This window comes from Gossypium arboreum, chromosome 13, assembly GCF_025698485.1.
Source record: "Gossypium arboreum isolate Shixiya-1 chromosome 13, ASM2569848v2, whole genome shotgun sequence".
In the NCBI taxonomy this organism is placed as follows: Eukaryota; Viridiplantae; Streptophyta; class Magnoliopsida; order Malvales; family Malvaceae; genus Gossypium; species Gossypium arboreum.
In genome coordinates this window covers 66,923,489-66,944,218 of record NC_069082.1, presented here as the reverse complement: position 1 = coordinate 66,944,218, position 20,730 = coordinate 66,923,489, and the positions used below count along the sequence as shown (strand labels likewise).

Here is a 20,730-nt window from a genome sequence, read left to right as displayed (position 1 = left end):
TCGATACTAATGTGATTGCTTTGATTGACCCCGGTTCTACTCATTCTTATATATGTGAAACCTTAGCATCCAAAGAAGACTTTGCCTATTGAGTCTCTCGAGTTTGTAATTCGGTGTCAAACCCTTGGGTCATTCGTGCTTGTCAACAAAGTGTGCAAGAAAAGTCCCCTAGTATTCGAGGTTCTTGTTTTCCGCGGACTTGATGCTTTTGCCATTCGATGAATTCGACGTTATTCTTGGTTTGGATTGGTTGACCATGCACGATGCGGTTGTAAATTGCAAAAGCAAGACTATCGATTTGAGGTGCGCGAATAACGAGATAATTCGGGTTGAGTCTACGGACTTAAAGGGTTGCCGGTATAATATCGCAATGTTGGCCCGAAATATGTGAGAAAAGGGTGCAAAGCGTACCTTGCATATGTGCTCGATGACAAGGAGTCGAAAAGAAACCCGAATCGATGCAGTGGTTTGTGAATACGGATGTTTTCCACAAGAATTGTCGGGTTTACCACTGCTCAGAAATAGAGTTTGCCATCGAATTAGTACCGGTACCACTCCAATTTCGATAGCTCCGTATCGTATGGCACCAACGGAATTAAAGGAGTTGAAAGCTCGGTTGCAAGAATTGGTGGATGAGGTTTTGCTCGCTTGAGTTTTTCGCCTTGGGGTGTGCGGTGTTGTTTGTGAAAAGAAGGATGGAACCATGAGGTTGTGCATCGACTATCGTCGACTTAATAAAGCGACGATAAAGAACAAATATCCGCTATTACAGATCGACGATTTGTTCGATCAATCGAAGAACCTCGGTGTTCTCGAAAATAGATTTGAGATCGGGCTATTATCAATTGTGAATTGAGATTCGGACGTACCCAAGACCGCCTTGAGCGAGATATGGTCACTACGAGTTCCTAGTGATGCCGTTTGGGCTTACTAATGCCCTGCGGTATTTATGGATTTGATGAATCGGATCTTGAGACCATATTTGGATCGGTTCGTAGTCGTATTCATTGATGACATCTTGGTCTATTCAAGAAATGAGACCGAACATCTTGAACACCGAGGTTAGTCTTGCAAATTTTACGGGATAAGCGATTATATGCTAAGTTCACAAGTGTGAGTTCGAATAAGAGAGGTTAGCTTCTTGGGGCATATGGTATCGCATCGGTATTCGAGTCGACCGAACAAAATTTCAGCCATACTTAATTGGAAGCCTCAGAAATATTACGAGGTTCGAGCTTTTTGGGGCTTGCTTGTTATTACCGACGATTTGTAAAGGTTTCTCAACGATAGCCACGCCAATGACGAAGCTACTCCAAAAGGATGTTAAGTTCGAATGGACGGAGAAATGTCAAAAAGGTTTCGATCAACTGAAAACTTATTTGACTGAAGCCCCAATTCTAGTGCAACCCGAATCGGGCAAAGAGTTTGTCATTTATAGTAATGCATCCCTACTTGGGTTGGGTTGCGTATTGATGCAAGAAGGGCGAGTTATGGCCTATGCATCGAGACAATTAAAGCCACATGAGAAAAATTATCCGACCCATGATCTCGAATTGGCTGCCATTTTATTCGCCTTAAAGATATGGCGACATTACTTAATTGGTGAGAAGTGCCATGTGTATACGGATCACAAAAGTCTCAAATATTTGATGACCCAAAGAGACTTAAATCTGCGACAAAGACATTGCCTCGAGTTGTTAAAGGATTATGAGCTGGTCATTGACTATCACCCGGGAAAGGCGAATGTGGTTGCGGATGCCTTGAGTCGTAAATCATTATTCGCTTTACGAGCGATGAATGTGCACATGTCCGTTCGATCCGACAACGTGTTAGTAGCTGAATTGAAAGCCAAACCATTATTGATGCATCAAATTTGTGAAGCTCAGAAGGTCGACGATGAGTTGGTTGCAAAGCGGCCGAGTGTGTTCGAACAAGGAATTGGAGTTTCGGATCGATGATGACGATTGTTTGAGGTTCAGAGTCGTCTGTGTGTTCCAAAGAATTGAACTTATTTCGATATCTTGAACGAAGCCCATTGTAGCGAATGGCGATCCACCCGGAGTACGAAGATGTACAACGATTTGAAACATCGGTTTTGGTGGCATGGTATGAAACGAGACATCTCCGACTTTGTTTCGAGGTGTTTAATATGTCAACAAGTGAAAGCGGAATATCAAGTGCCTTCAGGATTAGTTCAGCCGATCACGATACCCGAGTGGAAATAGGATCGAGTCACAATGGACTTCGTATCTGGACTGCCATTGTCGGTGAGTAAGAAGGATGCGATTTGGGTCGTTGTAGATAGATTGACTAAGTCGGCTCACTTTGTCCTCGTACGTACAGACTTTTCAATGGACAAACTAGCCGAACTGTACGTTTCTCAGATTGTGAGATTGCACGGGGTGCCTATTTCCATCGTGTCGAATAGAGATCCGAGATTTACCTCGCGATTTTGGAAAAAGTTGCAAGAAGCTTTGGGTACCAAGTTGCATTTCAGCACCGCTTTTCACCCTCAAACCGATGGTCAATCCGAGCGGATAATTCAGATACTTGAGGATATGTTGAGATGTTGCATCCTCGAGTTCAGTGGTTCATGGGAACGGTATTTGCCGTTGATTGAATTCGCTTACAACAACGACTTTCAATCAAGTATTAAGATGGCACCCTACGAGGCTTTGTACGGTCGTAAATGCCGTACACCATTGTTTTGGACCGAGCTCGGTGAAAGCAAAATTTTCGGTGGATTTGATTAGAGATCTGAATGAAAGTGAAAGTAATCCGTGAAAGTCTAAAGATAGCCTCCGATCGTCGAAGTCGACGCGGATCTGAAGCGTAAAGACATCGAGCATCAGGTGGGAGATAAAGTGTTTCTCAAGGTTTCACCTTGGAAAAAGATACTCAGATTCGGCCGTAAGGGCAAGTTGAGCCCGAGGTTCATTGGGCCATATGAGATATTCGAGCGAGTCGGTCCAGTGGCATATCGTCTGATTTTGCCCCCTGAACTCGAAAAGATTCACGATGTCTTTCATGTTTCGATGCTTCGACGCTATAGATCTGATCCATCGCACGTGATTAGTCCATCAGAGGTTGAAATTCAAGCCGATATGAGTTATGAAGAAGAATCGATTCGTATCCTAGCTCGTGAAGTGAAGGAGTTGCGAAGCAAAAGGGTTTCGTTAGTAAAAGTGTTAAGGCTCAAACACGGGATAGAAGAAGCTACTTGGGAACCCGAGAACTCTATGAAAGAACGATACCCAAACCCATTTACCGGTAAGATTTTCGGGGACGAAAATCTCTTAAGTGGGGGAGAGTTGTGACACCCCTAATGTGACCCTAGTCAGAGAGTGGTTTCGGGACCACAAAACCGAGTCACAAGAATAATTAGGTGTTATATTCTATGCTTATTGTATGTGGAATTTGTATGCGTAAATATTTCGTGTCTTGATTTTTATTAATTAGGTGCTAATTTATAAGAAAGGACCCATGTGTTAGGACTTGAAAATGTGATAGGTGAATTTTAAGTGGCCTAATAATGCATGAAGTGAAATAAATGGAGTTGCATGTCAATTATCCCATTTCCTAAGGTTAGTGGCCGCCATGACAAATTATGGGCAAGGGAACATGTTTCCAACATGTTTTGCTAATGGTTGATGTTAGAATGGTTATTATATTTGTGTTAGTAGGAAGAAAAGAAAAAAAATGGGTATGTGTGGTTGCCCCTCCCCATTGCCGTGTATTGAGCAAAGAAAAAAAAAGTTTGGTTCATATTCCTCCTAGCTTAGCCGATCCTTCAAGAAGAAAAGGAAGAGTTAGCATTCGGTCACTTGAGCTTGAACTAAGGTATGGAATCCATGTTAGTCTTTGAAATCTTTGCATATATGAAGCTAGTTACTAAGTCCTTTACTTGCCCATGTCAAAAATTTTGAAGGTGGTAGTAATACAAGTGTTCGCCATGGAAGATGTTTAGGGAAATGGTTGTTGCCTTTATGATTTAAGGAATAATTAGAAATGGGTGAAAGAAACAAGTCTTTGTTCTTGATTCTTCTTGGCCGATTCTAAGGGAGAAAAGAGAGCAACCATTTGGTTTCTAAGCCATAAATAAGGTGAGAAATTCATATGAATCCTTGAAATTTTAGATGAAATTGAGCTAGTTACCAAGTATTTTTTAGGTGACCCATGTTAGAAATTGTGATTTTGGGGTGACTAGAACTTTCGGCCATAATGGTTATTGAGGATTAAGGTTATGTTTCATGCTAAACTTGATGAATCTTGGTGTATGGGTGCTTGAACTAAGCGAATGATCAAGCGGATGCATAAATACAAAGTAAGAAGAATCGGCTATTATGTGTAATACTATTGCGAATATGAAAATGTTATGCTTGAATAATGTATATGGTTGGAGTTGATAATATGAAAGGAAGGCTTAGATGTGTTTGTTTAAAGAAGGAATTGTTGAAGAATGTATGTGAACTTGGCCAACGATTCGCTTAGTACATATATGATGTGAAAGTCTTGGAATTTATTTTTGATTTTGTGTATTATGACCATGTATAATCGGCCACATGAGTAATTTGAGCACTTGATGTTATATTAAAATTCTTGAGCTTAAATATATGGATGTATGTATATGTGGTCATATAATGGCGTTTTGGTTTAAAGGTTGAATGATAAATTATAATAAAGTGAGATGATATGAGATGCGAATGTGATTGACAAGTAAACATTATTGATAAAAATATTGAATACTTCTACTTGTATTCGTTAAGCTCAAGAGCAAAGGGAGCTAAATCCGATAAAGGGAAGGAAAAAGTGGTCGAATAGCCGTTGAAGCCGTCGACGACATCCGAGGTAAGTCCTCAAGAAATGACCCTACTCGAATTATGTGAAATGAAATATGGATGTGTAATGATTATTGATTTATGTGTGTATGAGTATTTGAATGATACCGGGCTAAGTCCCGGCGATTATGCTAGTGATATGTTTGTGTTTGAGCCTTAGTAACGAAAATGAAATATGGATGTGTAATGATTATTGATGTATATGTGTGCATGAGCAATTGAATGATATCCGGCTAAGTCCCAAGACATTTATGCTAGTAATTATATCCGGTTAAGACCAAGGCAATTGTGCTTGTGACTACATCCGGCTAAGACCCAAAGGCATTCGTGCAAGTTGTTAAATCCGGCTAATACCAAGGCATTTGTGCAAGTCGTTCTATCCGGCTAAGACAGAAGGCATTCGTGCATGTGGTTATATCCGGTTGTATTCGAAGAAGCTTGGGCTGGAGGTGGCGTTGGTTGCTGTAATAAATTTAATTAGTACGCTCGAAAAGCCCAAAGAATAAGGTATGTTTATATGTGCATTGGAAAAGTCGATATGTTTGAGTAACATTCGCTCAATCGACTAACGAGTTTTCAGCTATTGAATTGGTTGATATCTTGTGAAAGTGTATAATGATGAAGTGTGAAGTAAGTATGATTATGTGAATGTGTATTAATGAAATGATTCATTTGGCTATGTGAATGTAATGCTTTAGTTAAAGCTGATTTTATTGCTTGAGACTTACTAAGCATAAAAAATGCTTACCCGTTGCTTTGGCTCTCTGTTTTATAGATTTTTCTCGTTAGCGATCGGATTCGGGATCATTAAAGTCGAAGTCATCTACACTATCAAAGCCTCCATTTTGGTATAATTTTGGTTGAACTTTGAAATGGCATGTATAGGACTACCCTATTGTTGAAGGTCATGTACCTTTCGGTTTTGTGTAAGCTTGGATAGCCATGCGAAAATGGCTTATATCGTTTTAGTATGATTCTATAATCGTTTGTATGATGATCATTATGGGGTATGGAATTGTTTGAAAAGATTAGCCATTGGAATGGTTAATCGTGATCACACTTTGTGCTATGTATGCAAAAAGGGCCAATTGAATCGTGGAAATCATGAAATATGTAATGGTTACCTTGAAAACAGATGCTGGCAGCAGCAGTGGTGTGGTTTTGAAAAATCACCAAAATTTGTAGGAATAGTATTAAATAGTGAATAAGTTATGTAAATGAACCTTGATGAGTCTACTTTCATATGGAAGAAACGAAACGGTCATAGGAGTTACATGTTAAGAGATATTAAAGCTATTGTGAGACAGGGCCAGAACGGTTTCTGGGTCCCCTATCGCGACTTTAAAAATTTACTATAAATTATCCAGAAATAATTAGAAGTCATTCCTTATATGTGCAGATTCCATTTTGAGTCTAGTTTCATTAGAAAAAACGGCACCAGTATTAAAGCCCTGTACAGGGAGATATTCAAGTTGTAACGTGCGAAGGTCAGAGCAGTCGATCCCTGTAACATGGGTGACTTTTACTAATAAACTGTACCAATTGGCCCGACCAAAAATTCTAAAAATAAATCCATGGATGGATATATGAGTCTAAATTCAGGGAAAATTTACGGAATCAGTTTCCGAGTTTTGAAACTCGAGATATGATTTTTAAGGCGACAGTGACGCAGATTTCCAGCCTGTCTGGAAATGTCAAATTGGTGGGTGCAATATGTGGATTTGGCTTGTTAACCCCCCGTGTCCGACACCGGCGATGGTCTCGGGTTCGGGGTGTTACATTGGTTATCTGTGCATCTGGGCAGTACGAAAATGTTTAATGATCTGAAGCAGCATTATTGGCGGTCCTGAATGAAAAGAGATATCTCTGATTTTGTTTCTAAATGTTTGATCTGTCAGCAAGTCAAAGCTGAACATCAGGTGCCATCTGGATTATTACAACTGATTATGATTCCAGAGTGGAAATAGGATCGAGTAACTATAGACTTTGTGTCGGGTTTGCCCCTGTCTCCAAGAAGGAAATATGCAATTTGGGTTATAGTTGATCGATTGACGAAATCGGCTCATTTTCTTCCGGTTCGATCTGATTATTCACTTGATAGATTAGCTGAATTATAGATTTCTAATATAGTGAGATTGCATGGTGTGCCAATGTCTAGAATGTCAGACAGAGATTCGAGATTCACGTCACGATTTTGGAAGAAATTGTAAGATGCTCTGGGTACTAAATTGCATTTCAGCACTACGCACCATCTGCAAATAGATGGTCAATCTGAGAGGATTATTCAGATACTTGAGGATATGTTAAGATTTTGCATTCTTGAGTTTAAAGGCACTTAGGAACAATGTCTACCTTTGATTGAATTTGCTTATAATAATAGTTTTCAATCAAGCATCAAAATGGCACAATATGAAGCTTTATATGGTCGCAAATGTCGTACACCTTTATTTTTTGGTCAGAGCTCAGTGAAAATAAAATTTATGGGGTTGATTTGATAAAAGAAACTAAATAGAAACTGAAAATGATCCGAGATAGTTTGAAAGTAGCTTCTGACTGTCAGAAATCATATGCAGATCTGAAAAGAAAAGACATTGAGTTTGAGATCGGCGACAAAGTGTTTCTGAAAGTATCTCCGTGGAAGAAAGTAATTCGGTTTGGTGGAAAAGACAAGTTGAGTCCGAGGTTCATTAGGTCGTATGAAATCATTGAACGAGTTGGGCCGGTTGCTTATAGATTGAGGCTGCCATCTGAGTTAGAAAAGATACATAATGTGTTTCATGTATCGATGCTTCGAAGGTAAAGATCTGATCTTTCGCATGTAATTCCTTCATCTGAGATTGAAATTCGGTCTGATATGACTTACAAAAAAAACCCGATCCGAATCTTAACTCGAGAGGTTAAAGAGTTACGTAATAAGAAGATTCTGTTAGTTAAAGTGATGTGGCATTGGCACGGTATTGAAGAGGCCACGTGGGAGCCTGAAGATGCTATGAAACAACAATATCCGAATAAGTTTAACAGTAAGATTTTCGGGGAAGAAAATCTCTAAGGGGAGGAGAATTGTAACAGTCTGATTTTGACCCTAGTCAGAATAGTGGTGTTGGGACCACATATCCAAGTCAGAAAATATTTTAATATTATTTTTTTGTGCCTATTATAAGTGAATTGATATATGTGAAAGTCTCGTGTAAAAATTTAATTGTTTGTGTGCCTAATTTGTAAAAAGGACCTAATCGCGTAAAATATAAAAGCTGTGTGCTAGATGTTAAAGTGCCCATTTGAATTGGCTTTCTAAAGTAAAGGTCCTTGTGTGGTTATTTGACCATTGGAAGTTGGAATGGACATAAAAGGCATGTGTTAGGTGAATGAATAATTTTATAACAAAGGGTAAAATTGTCATTTAATTTATTTAGTTAATATTAAACAAAACAAAGGCATGAAAATCAAGCCATTAGTGTTCTTCTTTGCCAAAAATTAGAAAAGAAATAGGGTTTGGAAAGTTTTGTTCATTCGGCCATAATTGAAGCTTGATTTAAGGTTCGTTTTTGATCCATTTTTGATAATTTCTACATTTTTGTGATCGTTGTTTAGTATAATACAAAGCGAATGCTTTAATTTCTGATTTTGGTGATGATTTTGAAATATGCCATGGATGAATTCATGAGTTTTGTGTTGTTAAATGGTGAATTATGGAAGGTATGTTTTGGGTTGACATATGTTGTCTTTGAATTTTTGATGAAATGGAGTAAATTGGGCTAATTTGTAAAAATGTTATTTTGAGGGGCTAAAATGTGAAATAAATGAAATGTGTGGAATAGTATGAGTACTAGGAGAATTCAGCTAAGCTTGTGTATATACAAATTATGTGTATTTTGTGATTTTGTGAAATAGGGACTAAAGTGTCGAAATGTGAAAATGTGACGGCTAATTTGTAAATTGCCTAAATATGTGTTTACGAATTGAATTGAATTATTTTCTGAATAAAAAGGATTAATTTTGAATACTTATAGATCAAGAAAAGAGGAGTTCGAATTTAAATCGAGGAAAATCGAAGACTATAGAATAGAAGTTTGAGTCGACACCTTCGGGTGTGAGGTAAGTTCGTATTTAAAATATGATTTTAAGTAAGTTTTGATGCCTTTATTATACATGGGTTGTATATAATTATACATGGGTTGTTTATAATTGATTTGGATAAAATGGTGATCAATTGGAAGCTTTGGCACTAAGTGTGCGATTTAAACTAGCTTTGGCACTAAGTGTGCGATACCGACTTAGTCTCGGTTATTTGAGATGGCACTAAGTGTGAGGAAATATTTAGCTTCAGTTAACCTTATAGCACTAAGTGTGAGGATGTCTAAAATATGAATAACTTATGGAAAGTCTTATAACATTCAACAAGAGGTAAGTACGAAAGTGAATAAGTACGGAAAGATTCAGGTCTGTATAATACCTAAGTGGTAGATGATGTTATGTATGTGAATCTCATTGAGTTGATATGGTTTATTAGATTGAAATTGTGCAAATACTCATATGTTGTTATTTTTCGTTCATATACTATTGATGATTTGAGTACGAGCTTACTAACCTTTTAAAAGCTTACTTTGTGTGTATGTTTGAATTGTTTTTTAGATATCTAAGCCACCAATCTTGGGGATCGTCAAGGATTGTCGCCACACTATCGAATCTCATTTTGGTACTTTTGAAAATGTATATATTTGAAGTATGGCATGTATAGGCTAGTAGTTGTGGAAGTATGATTTGTGATGCATATATTTGGCCAAGTGAATTGGATAACTTGTGTTTGAACTTATAGTTGATAATGGTTTATGAATGATATGTGTTTTAGTATGAAAATTGGTTGATTGGATTGTACATATATGCTTGTTTCCATGCTTGTTGGTTGACCTAAAAAGGGGGTGGCATTTTTGGCTTAAACCAAGCCTGCATTGTGCCACACGACCATAGCACACGGGCGTGTTTGTTAGCCGTGGGCTTAAGTCAGTAGCTAACTAAGTATCACACGACCATAGCACATGGGCGTGTCTATTGGCCGTGGGTAAAATTCAGTATGTATGCCCTGTGTTGGCATGGCTGTTTCACATGGGTCTGTCTGATGCTCGTGTGAGGCACACGGCCTGGTCACACCAGCGTGTGACCTCAACAGAATTGAGAAATTTTGCTAAGTTCAAAAAATTTTGAATGTGTTAGGTTTAGTCCCGACCTATTCCTAATGCATGTTTATGGTCTCTTTTTTTTCAAGCAAAACATGTTTATGGTCTCATTAACCTAGAAAAGGGACTTTATGTTGATGTTTGATTATGATGCTATGATGTTTGTGAAATGAATACGAAGTGATTTGATATGTTCAGTAATGTCGCTTAACCCTAATCCAACGATGGATATGGGTTAGGGGTGTTACAGTAAAGTTATTCAGAATCCATAGAATGCATACATAAATGCACTGGTTTAAATAAGATAACTGAAAAGTTCGTGTCATACGAACGTGAATAATAGTTTGCCTGAAGTAGATGGTATGCTTGTGAAAATGTTACTATGATGATGAAACAGTGTTATATATATATGTGTATGAGAGACGAGTTAGGGACCTTACGGCCCCACCCCCTTACCAGAGTGGTGCTTTGTAAAGGATTTTATAAGATCAGTGTTGAATAAGCTCACAAGAATGAGACCAAAGAGTTCAACTATAGAATGATTTTAACTATGATCAGAGATTAATTGGATTGATAAGTAAAGACAGAGCTAGTAAAGTGCAATGTCGAGAAACGTATTAACTGAAATTTCTTCAGAACCAATCTTCTTCAATGAAAATTATAATATGGGATTTGTAATAACAGAAATAGTTGGAGGAATAAATCTTGACATGTAAGATATCGGCATGTGGTAATTATAGTAAGCAGATTATGACTGTCTCTCTTGAGGTACTCTATGAGTTCATTTACTCTCAAAAGTATTACTGGGGATATCTATTTTTAGATAAATTGTTATCGTACAAAAATGTTTTATAATCTTGGAATAAGACTTAAGTATTGATAGTCTGACTGGTATATAATTTGTATTGCTCTATTTTCCCTCTACCATTCTATTACGTTCTGCCTGTTGGGATTTTATGAGATAATATACCTGATGTTATGATTTTGTTCCTTCTAATGGATGCTCTATTCGATATATATATATATGAGAAGGTACATTATCCTTGTTGCATTTAGTTCCAGTGGCCTTGAATGATGTATTCTTCTGGACTTCTTTTTTCTGGGAAATTATTAAAATCTTCCATATTTTCTTTTAAGCTTTGTTCTGTGTCGTTCATTATGATATTGTATCTTGGATTTCCTTATCTTGGATTTCTCTATCTTGGACTTCTTAATCATGGTTTTCTTGTTATCTTTATTCAGAATTTATCCACCATGGCTCATATCTACAATGTGTTCTTCAGTTGTGATAATCATGTCAAGTGTGACTATGCTTCTGCTTTGATCATAGTAATGTGGTAATTTTAGTAACTGGATTTCTCTAAATCTTCGTGAAGGATTTGACATCGGCAAAGGCATAAGTGGTGAAATTGCTAGTATCAGCTTGAATGATGGATTTCTTTTCTCAAGAAAGTTAATCAGGTTAATACCTTTGATTGGGAGCATTTATACTACCTTGAGCTAATGTAATTGAAATGAACTTTGATTAGTATGATGAGTGAATTTTGCATGATTACATGTTAAATCGTTTTGACCACTGAAAGGAAGGATTTCCTGATACTCTATCAAGTAATAATTAAGACCGACTTGGTTGTTCAGTTTGTATGAGTTATTGTTTGAAAGATTTAATGGGATATTTATGTTTGAATTTTATTTTCCACGTCTGAGAATAAGATTTTATCTCTCCAGGTAAAAGACAGATAGATTGAATGAAAGTGTATATATATTAAAGACTTTGATACGATTTAAAGTTGCTTTGGCTAATAATGTTTTTGTCTGGTGAAAGTTGAATGGTCTACTTGATGCGTCATATTCGTCACAGGTTTTAAAGATTTATGAATGAATCGTTCTTGAGACTAACTTATTATCACGATTAAGGCAAGTGTACCTATCGAACAGTAGTATAGTTCAGCAAGACCGGATTGTCGAACCCAAAGGAACCATGAGTGCTAGTATTTACTTCCTTTTTATTATTTAGCCTAAAAATTAAGAGGTTTGGTTATCTAAACTAATTACTAAACTAAGAATGCACAGAAAGAAAATTTGGGAAAATACTTTTGGGAAAATTCAATTAATTAAGACAATACCTAAGGAAAAATCCACCTAGACTTCACTTGTTATTTGACTCTGAATCAGACGATTTATTCATTTGACTTGATCCGTAGAAATCCCTAAGTTATATTATTATCTCTCTCGAGATTAATAACGTCTAACCCTAGGTTAAATAATTGAAATCTCTTTCTAATTAACACCCTAGAATTGCATTAACTCAATCTATGGATTCCCTTATTACGTTTCACCCTAATCCGACAAAATCTTATCACCCTATCTCTAGGTGTTCAATCAACTCCGCTCAATTATGACAAATTTACTCTTAGACAGGGTCTTTTCCTCCTCTAAATAAGAGCTTAACTTGAATCAATATCCTGGAATATCAAAACAAGAATTAAGAACACATAATTAAGAACAAGTCAAATATTTATCATACAATTCAGATAATAATAACAAGATCCGTCTTAGGTTTCATTCCCCTTAGGTATTTAGGGGGTTTAGTTCATACTTATGAAAGAAAAAATCTCAAAAGCATAAAGAAAACAAAACATAAGAAAACCCAAAACTCCTGAAGGAACTTGAAGGGAGATCTTCAGTCTTGATGATGAATCCGGCTTCTGAGATAGATCAATTGACTTTCCTTGAATAATTCATTGCTTCCTCCTCTGCGTCTTTTTTTTCTAAGAGCCTCCTCAGGTGTTTAAATAGGATTTAGAATGCCTAAGAGCCCCCAAAATTGGCCTTTTTCAAACAGGGTTATACTTCAGCTCGACAGGGACACGCCCGTGTGCGATTACTCCAGCCTGTGGTCAAGGCTGTTGAGCAGGCACGAGCGTGTAGTATACCATGTAAGTCGTGCTGCCATCCTGCCAAAGGGACATGGCCGTGTGACACGCCCGTGTGAGAAAGTCCAGGCTGTGTTGATTTCCCACGTGGGTCCATTTTCTCTGTTTTCGGCCTATTTCTCGCTCTTTTTACTCTCCTAGGCTCACCTAAGTATAAAACATGAAATTAAAAGATTAGGAGCATCGAATTCACCAATTCTAAAGAGTAACCATCCATAAATGTGCTAAGCATGGGATAAAAATATGTATAAATTACGGTTTATAAAATACCCCCACACTTAAACATTTGCTTGTCCTCAAGCAAAATCCTCAACTCATAATCAAAATAAATTCTTCTGAACTTATAATCCCTATCAATAGTATCTCAAATTAATCCATAAGTATTCATACATTGAGAATTCAACTAAAAGTACATCAAAGTTTCAAACATTCCAAGTTAAGCATTTTATCACGAAAACATAGGTGTCTCCCCTTATCTAAGTGATTACCTTTGATCAAAATATCGCAGAGTTTAACATCCTCACTAAAGATTCACTCAAATCACTCAAGGTGTTTAAGGACATCAATAAAAGCACTCATTAGTCAATATGGAAAGTTATTACCATAGGCTTGCTTGAAAATTAAATCTCTACCACTATATATTGAGTTGATACATCAATCAAAAAGATCTTTTTAGAGGGTTGTAACGTGGCTTTGGTTAGAAGGTGTGGTCACAAGCTGAAAGAAAAGGTTAGAATCGAGATTAAATTGAAAAATTACCTAGCTAGAAAAAATGACTAGTCATTAGTTGAATACAAGTGAGCTTCTTCTTAGAATATGAAATTGACACTTAAGCTCAAAAACGACGAATTACAACTAATATGTATTGAAGTGCACTTTTTTTTAAGAACAAATCAAATACATAGAATAAAAAACTTAGCTAAGCAATTAGTTCAAATCAAATCTTGACAAAAATAGGGATCAAATTAAGGGATTTCAACAATAATGGGTTATGGGTTAATATTGAGGGTAAATCAATTAATGGCTTGTTAGGCTCAAAGGGGTTCACTAAGGGTTATTTATGAAGGTAGGCTTTTATGGAGTGAGTGGGTTAAACCTAAGTGCCCTTATCATCTTGACATATCAAATCAAATGGTGTGGTCTTGACATGCATAATCAAGCAAGTTCTAGAATAACAAATCAATACTGATGCACTCATAATAAAAGTGAGCATGAAAGGGATAAAATATGCTCTAAGGGCTCAAGATCTTACAAAAATTATGGCTTTTTGATGTTCAAACTTGTGAATTTCAACTCAAGATAATACCTAAACTTAGGGAAACAACCTAAAAGTTTTTAATTCTTCAAAAAATTAACTTATCATGCATGATTCCCTAATGTCTTAAAGTTTAAACAGTCAAAGCATAAATGCCTATGTTTTAATTCAAGACATATCAATAAAAATCATAAATTAATTAAAATTCATTCTAATAGTGATATGAGTGATTCACGTGAGAATAAGACAAAATTCAGGGATTTCTAATGATGATATAAAAGGCCCCCCAACACTTAAGATGTACATTGCCCTCATTGTACAAAGATAGATATATTGAAAAAAATAGTTTTATAATCATAAGATAGGGAGAGAAGTGAAACTTCCTGAATGATGAATGAACTCCTTGAATTGGAGTTATGGAGAATAATCAGCCAAAGTAATGATGAGGGTGGAGGAGGATACTCCGGTGGCGGTAGAGGTTGGGTTCCACAAATGTTGCGCTGAAAGAATATTATATCTCATGGTGGCTATGGTCGTCGTCGAGCAGGGCATGGTAGTTGTGTAGAACCTTTACTAGTGGAGTTTCAAGTTCCTAATTAATAATGAGCTTTGGAGCTATTTATAACTGTGATAGAATCAGGAACTTTTTAGGAAATATATAAAGAAGAATAATTACTCGTAATGAAATAGCCGAAATTGAAAATTGTAAAATAATAATTATAAAACCTAAAAATAAGCTTAAAGAAAAATAAAAACTAGTCTTAAAATAGAATAAAAGTAAAAACATAAAATAATAAACGCTAGATGGTTCGCGAGGTGGGGGTGGCGATGAGATGTGGAAGTGCTGAAAAATCTACTGTAGAGTAGCATCGATGTTATCAAAGCGTTGAAAACAGTGCTGGTCGAATAGAGCAAGGCACTCAGAGATGTTAGCATATGAAGCTGCTGCATGAATTGGACGAGAAGGGGTGGTGCCTGAGACGGTGGGTCCTCATGATGTGGAGGGACATCATCAGTAATGTCCTCTGGATCCTCCTCCTCGGTGGAGTGGACGAGGCGGTATTGAGAAGGGTAGGTGCCACATCGTTTCTCGATCATCCTCATACTTAGCATGCTCGAGATACCCTGTGGGGACATCTCGCCGATGAGAGCGAGGGAGGATGATTGGGCTAGTGTGTTGAGGAGCCCGAACTACCGAGCCAAGTGAGTCACATAGGGCCCGATAGAGATGACTTCTCCTGTGCCGCTCCGTCTGGTGGCAAATGGCGAGGGCAATAAAGTAGGCGAGGTTGATGACGTGCCCATTTGCCATACTCCATAAGAAATAGGCGTCGTGGGTGGTGACGACGCTGGTGCTCTCTCGTCTCCTTGTCAGAGTGTGAGCCAAGATGGCGTGTAGATACCTCAACGATGGAGGGAGAACCGATGCCTTGGAGCGGCTAGGATCGTAGGTGGCTGAGGCAGGGACGAGGTCCCTCCAGCATTTTGAGGGGGAGTAGTGGATGTGGCGGTGGAGGGTGTTGAGTTCATTGTCGTCCATGAATTCCTCTGTGTACAGCCCTAGTGCAATCTCGAATTCGGGACCGTTCTAGGATCGTCGAAGTTGGTCATGATGGTCTGAAGATGGAACGTCAAGCAGAGTTCCAATGTGAACACGAGATACGTCGGTTCGACGATCTCAAAGAAGAGCCCCCACGGGTTAGTCGTTAGGAGGGCCCGGACTGCGTCAGCCAATTGAATCTGTTCGAGTGCGGCCCAGTCAATGCAGCGGCCCACACCTAAGGGTCGGGCCCGTAATATCTGATATAATTCCTCTTGGGGTCCCAATGGAACCTGGAGGAACGGATGCCTAATCTCTGTGGTAGGACCCGAGAATGGAACTACTCCTTTCCTCTTCTTCGAGGCGGGAACAGCGGTCTTCTTACCACGTGAGGAAGACGTTGTACCTGCATTGAAAATCAAAGTTCAACCAATATGCCCCAAGAATAGTATGGAAAATCAAGACTAAATATGAATATTTCATGAGATTTACGTACTAGATGATACAAACTAAAACAATTAAATATATCAAGTTATAAGATTATGGGAATAATGAATGAGTGCACGTGGGTAAGCATAAATTTCATGGAAACAAGAAAAAATGAAAGAGTATAGCATAATGTAGTAACTAAAATGACAAAATTTTTATAAAACAAGCATGAGTATTTTAATATTCTAACTATGAATATTCATTCAAAATAATTCAATAGAGTAGAGAAATCATGAAATAAGCAACATATTTAAAGAAAATATAGAGAGAAGAGTAAACAAACGCAAAAGGAAGGAGCTTGGGGCGTCAGAATCGGTGTTGTAGGCAGGGCACGGGCGTGGGGGGTAGAGTGTGTGGAGTTGTAGCGGTAGGGTTAGGGATTTTTGGGGAGAGAGATAATGAATAGTGAGTGGTTTATATAGAGTTTGGGGCACACGGCCGTGGGACACGCCCGTGTTTTTCGCGATTTTTAAATTTTGGGCACGTCTGACATTCAACCCACGCCTGTGTTGCTTGGATGTGTGGATGCACACAGCCGTGTCGCACGGCCGTGTCTTGCTTCATTCGCTTCTCCCATGCCCGTGTACATAGGTCTACACCCGTGTTCGTTTTGACAATGTTGACCACGGGTGGATGGTACGGGCGTGTCGCATACCCGTGTTACATTCTCAGTTTCAGCCATGGTTTTAAGGCACGGGCATGTCTCACGCCCTTGTTATTTTGGCAGTTTTGCCCACGGCCTTGTCGCACCGTCGTGGCAACTTATCGCATCCTGTGTTGGGGAAAAAAATCTTGCCCTGTTTTCACACGGCCTAATGCACGCCCGTGTGGTCTTTAGAAAGCCTGCGTTCCATGATTCGGTTAGTATGTTAGATGTTAAAAACTAAAATTTAAAGAAATTAACACTGTTAGTGCTCGGGTTTCCGCCCAAGAAACGCTTAGATCGACTTACCTCTCTTCTGCATGGTCAAGGTGGTGCGAGGAGTTTACACTCCTCATCCTTGCTATCAACTTTATCACCATAAGGTTTAAGACGAGTATTGTTTACCTTAAATGTACCGAATTTGGGATGAATTACCTCAATTGTATCATATGGAAAAATACTGAGTACCGTAAGAGGAATTTCTTTATTAGGTTCAGAAGTGGCAATGCGAAGGTCTGTTGCATCTAGTAGTACTTTGTCTCCAACCTTAAGTTGATTTGGTGCCCCTTTGAGCTCGTCATGGCGTGGTTTTGGTTCATCGTGTGTCCTCAGTCTATGTGTCCGCCATTCATCCAGTTCCTCGATTTGTAGCCTTCGTTCTTCATGGATAGGTCCTTTGTTGTTGTCTGAACATCGCTCATATGCGTTCTTCGAATCTTTTCCTGTACAGAGGGTTTCACCACATGATCAGTACTAGTAGATTGATTTTTACAACCACCTTCGATTTTTGATGTGTTACTCGAATTACGAGTTTGAAGGGAGATTTTTTCGTCTCCCACACGAAGTGTGAGTTCACCTGTACCAACATCAATAATGGTTCTAGCAGTCGCTAAAAAGGGTCGTCCTAAAATCAAAGGTGCGTTACTATTCTCTTCCGTGTCAAGAACAACAAAGTCTACTGGGTATATAAATTTATCGATCTTAACAAGAACATCTTCAATGATACCCCTAGGAAATCTAATGGTTTTATCAGCCAATTGAATGCTCATCCTAGTTTGTTTGGGTTTCCTAAGACCTAGTTGTTTAAATATTTTATAAGGCATATCATTAATGCTTGCCCCTAAGTCAACCAATACATTATGAACATCTAAACGACCAATTAAACAAGAAATCGTAAAACTTCCTGGATCTTTCAATTTGTTAGGTAGCTTATTCTGTAATATGGCTGAGCAAACTGCATTCAACTCCACATGTGACTCCTCATCCAACTTTCGCTTGTTTGCTAGAAACTCCCTTAAAAATTTTACTGTGTTTGGCATCTGTGAGAGAGCTTCGATAAACGATCTTTCCTTGTCGCATTGGGGTATGGCACCTGTGGTTTATACTATTTACTTACCGTTTTCTGATTATTGTGGTCCACCTTACCCTTTCCTTGACTTACCACAGTTTATTGCCTCGCTTCTGGTTTAGGTGCAACTAACCCTTCCTTGTCATGAGTGGTAATCGTATTGAGCTGTTCCCTTGGGTTAGATTTCATGTTACTCGGCAAACTACCTTGTGGTCGTTCAGAAATCAGCTTGGCGAGTTGGCGTATCTAAGTTTCGAGGCCTTGGATTGACGCTTGTTGATTTTTAAGTGCTGTCTAGCTATTCTAAAAACGAGTTTCTAACACCGAGATGAATTTTGTTAACATCTTCTCAAGGTTCGGCTTTTTCTCTTGATGGTAGGGTGGTTAGTGGAAGCCTGGAGGTGGTAGTGGTCGCTGATTCCCTTGGCCTCCCCATGAAAAATTTGGGTGATTCCTCCATCCTGCATTGTAAGTGTTGCTATAAAGATTATTTTGAGATCGAGGATTATTACCCACGTAATTTAACTACTTGTTCTCCATGTTGTGGCCATAGGGTGGGTAATCTGGATTGCTCGATCCACCTCCACTTACTTCACACTGCATTACTGGGTGAACCTGTGAAGAACTAAGAAAACCATCAATTTTCTTATTCAAGAGTTCTACTTGATTAGACAGCATGGTGACCGAATCGACGTTATAAACGCTGGCTGTTTTCATTCGCTTTGTCCTCATGACTTGCCACTGATAATTATTCAGTGACATCTCTTCTATAAATTCATAAGCATCTTCAGCTGTCTTATTATTGATGGTTTCGCCAAGTGGCTGCATCGATCATCTCTCGAGTCGAAGGATTCAGGCCATTTTGAAATGTTTGAACTTGTAGCCAGAGTGGTAACCCATAGTGAGGGCATCTTCTCAAGAGGTCCTTGTATCTCTCTCATGCATCGTAGAGTGTTTCTAAATCCATCTGCACAAAAGAAGAGATATCATTATGTAATTTAGCCGTTTTAGCCGGGGAAAAATATTTAAATAAAAAATTTTAGGTCATTTGTTCCCATGTAGTGATTGACCCTCGTGGTAACAAATTCAACCACTGTTTAGCTTTGTTTCTCAACAAAAAGGGAAACAACCAAAGGCAAATGGCGTCATCAGAAACGCCATTTATTTTAAAAGTGTCGCAAAATTCTAAGACATTTGCCAAGTGAGCATTGGGATCTTCGTCCTGCAAACCATCAAACTGCACAAATTGCTGTGTCATTTGAATTGTGTTAGGTTTCAGTTCAAAAGTATTTGCAGCTACAGCAGGTCTAACTATGCTCGATTCAGTTCCTGCTAAAGAAGGTTTAGCATAATCATACATGGTGAGTTGAGCAGGATTCTGATTAGCAGCAATAGCAGGAGGTAGCTGATTTTCTTGGTTTTCAGCCATATCCTCGGTTGTGGATGAAGTATCGTCCTCTTGATCTTCCTTTGTGTATTTTAAGCTTCACCTTATTTCTTTTCAGTTTCTGCAAACTGTGCGATCGATCTCACTATCGAACAGTAATGGTCCGGACGGGTTTCTTCTAGTCATAAACTAGAAAAACCTATCAGAAGAAAATAAATGAAGAATTAGAAAAGAAAATAAAAAATTTAAATTGCAATAAAAGTAAAATAGCTAAAGTAATAAAAATCGAGTGTTCCTAATATCCTAGTTCCCCAGCAACGTCGCCAAAAACTTGATGCGTGATATTCGTGACAGGTTTTAAAGATTTATGAATGAATCGTTCTTGAGACTAACTTATTATCACAATTAAGGCAAGTGTACCTATCGAATAGTAGTATAGTTCAACAAGACCTGATTGTCAAACCCAAAGGAACCACAAGTACTAGTATTTACTTCCTTTTTATTATCTAGACTAAAAATTAAGAGGTTTGATTATCTAAACTAATTACTAAACTAAGAATGCATAGAAAGAAAATTTGGGAAAATACTTTGGGAAAATTCAATTAATTAAGACAATACCTAAGGAAAAATCCACCTAGACTTCACTTGTTATTTGACTCAATCGATTTATTTATTCATTTGACTTGATCCGTAGAAATCCTAAGTTATATTATTATCTCTCTCGAGACTAATAACGTCTAACCCTAGGTTGAATAATTGAAATCTCTTTCTAATTAACACCCTAGAATTGCATTAACTCGATATATGGATTCCCTTATTAGGTTTCACCCTAATCTGGGAAAATCTGATCACACCAACTCCACTTAATTATGACAAATTTACTCTTAGAAAGGGTCTATTCCTCCTCTGAATAAGAGCTTAACTTGAATCAATATCCTGGAATGTCAAAAAAAGAATTAAGAACACATAATTAAGAACAAGTCAAATATTTATCATACAATTCAGATAACAATAACAAGATCCGTCTTAGGTTTCATTCCCCTTAGGTATTTAGGGGGTTTAGTTCATACTTATGAAAGAAAACATCTCAAAAGAATAAAGATAACAAAACATAAGAAAA

The 20,730-nt window shown here is 38.0% G+C and overlaps 1 non-coding gene across 1 annotated transcript; it reads left to right on the top strand.

The window, feature by feature from the left end:
- Positions 1 to 19,116: 19,116 nt before the first annotated feature.
- Positions 19,117 to 19,222, top strand: LOC128287645 (small nucleolar RNA R71). Its single transcript, XR_008278344.1, has one exon. It is a non-coding gene; the product is annotated as a small nucleolar RNA R71 (small nucleolar RNA).
- The last annotated feature ends 1,508 nt before the right edge of the window (positions 19,223 to 20,730 follow it).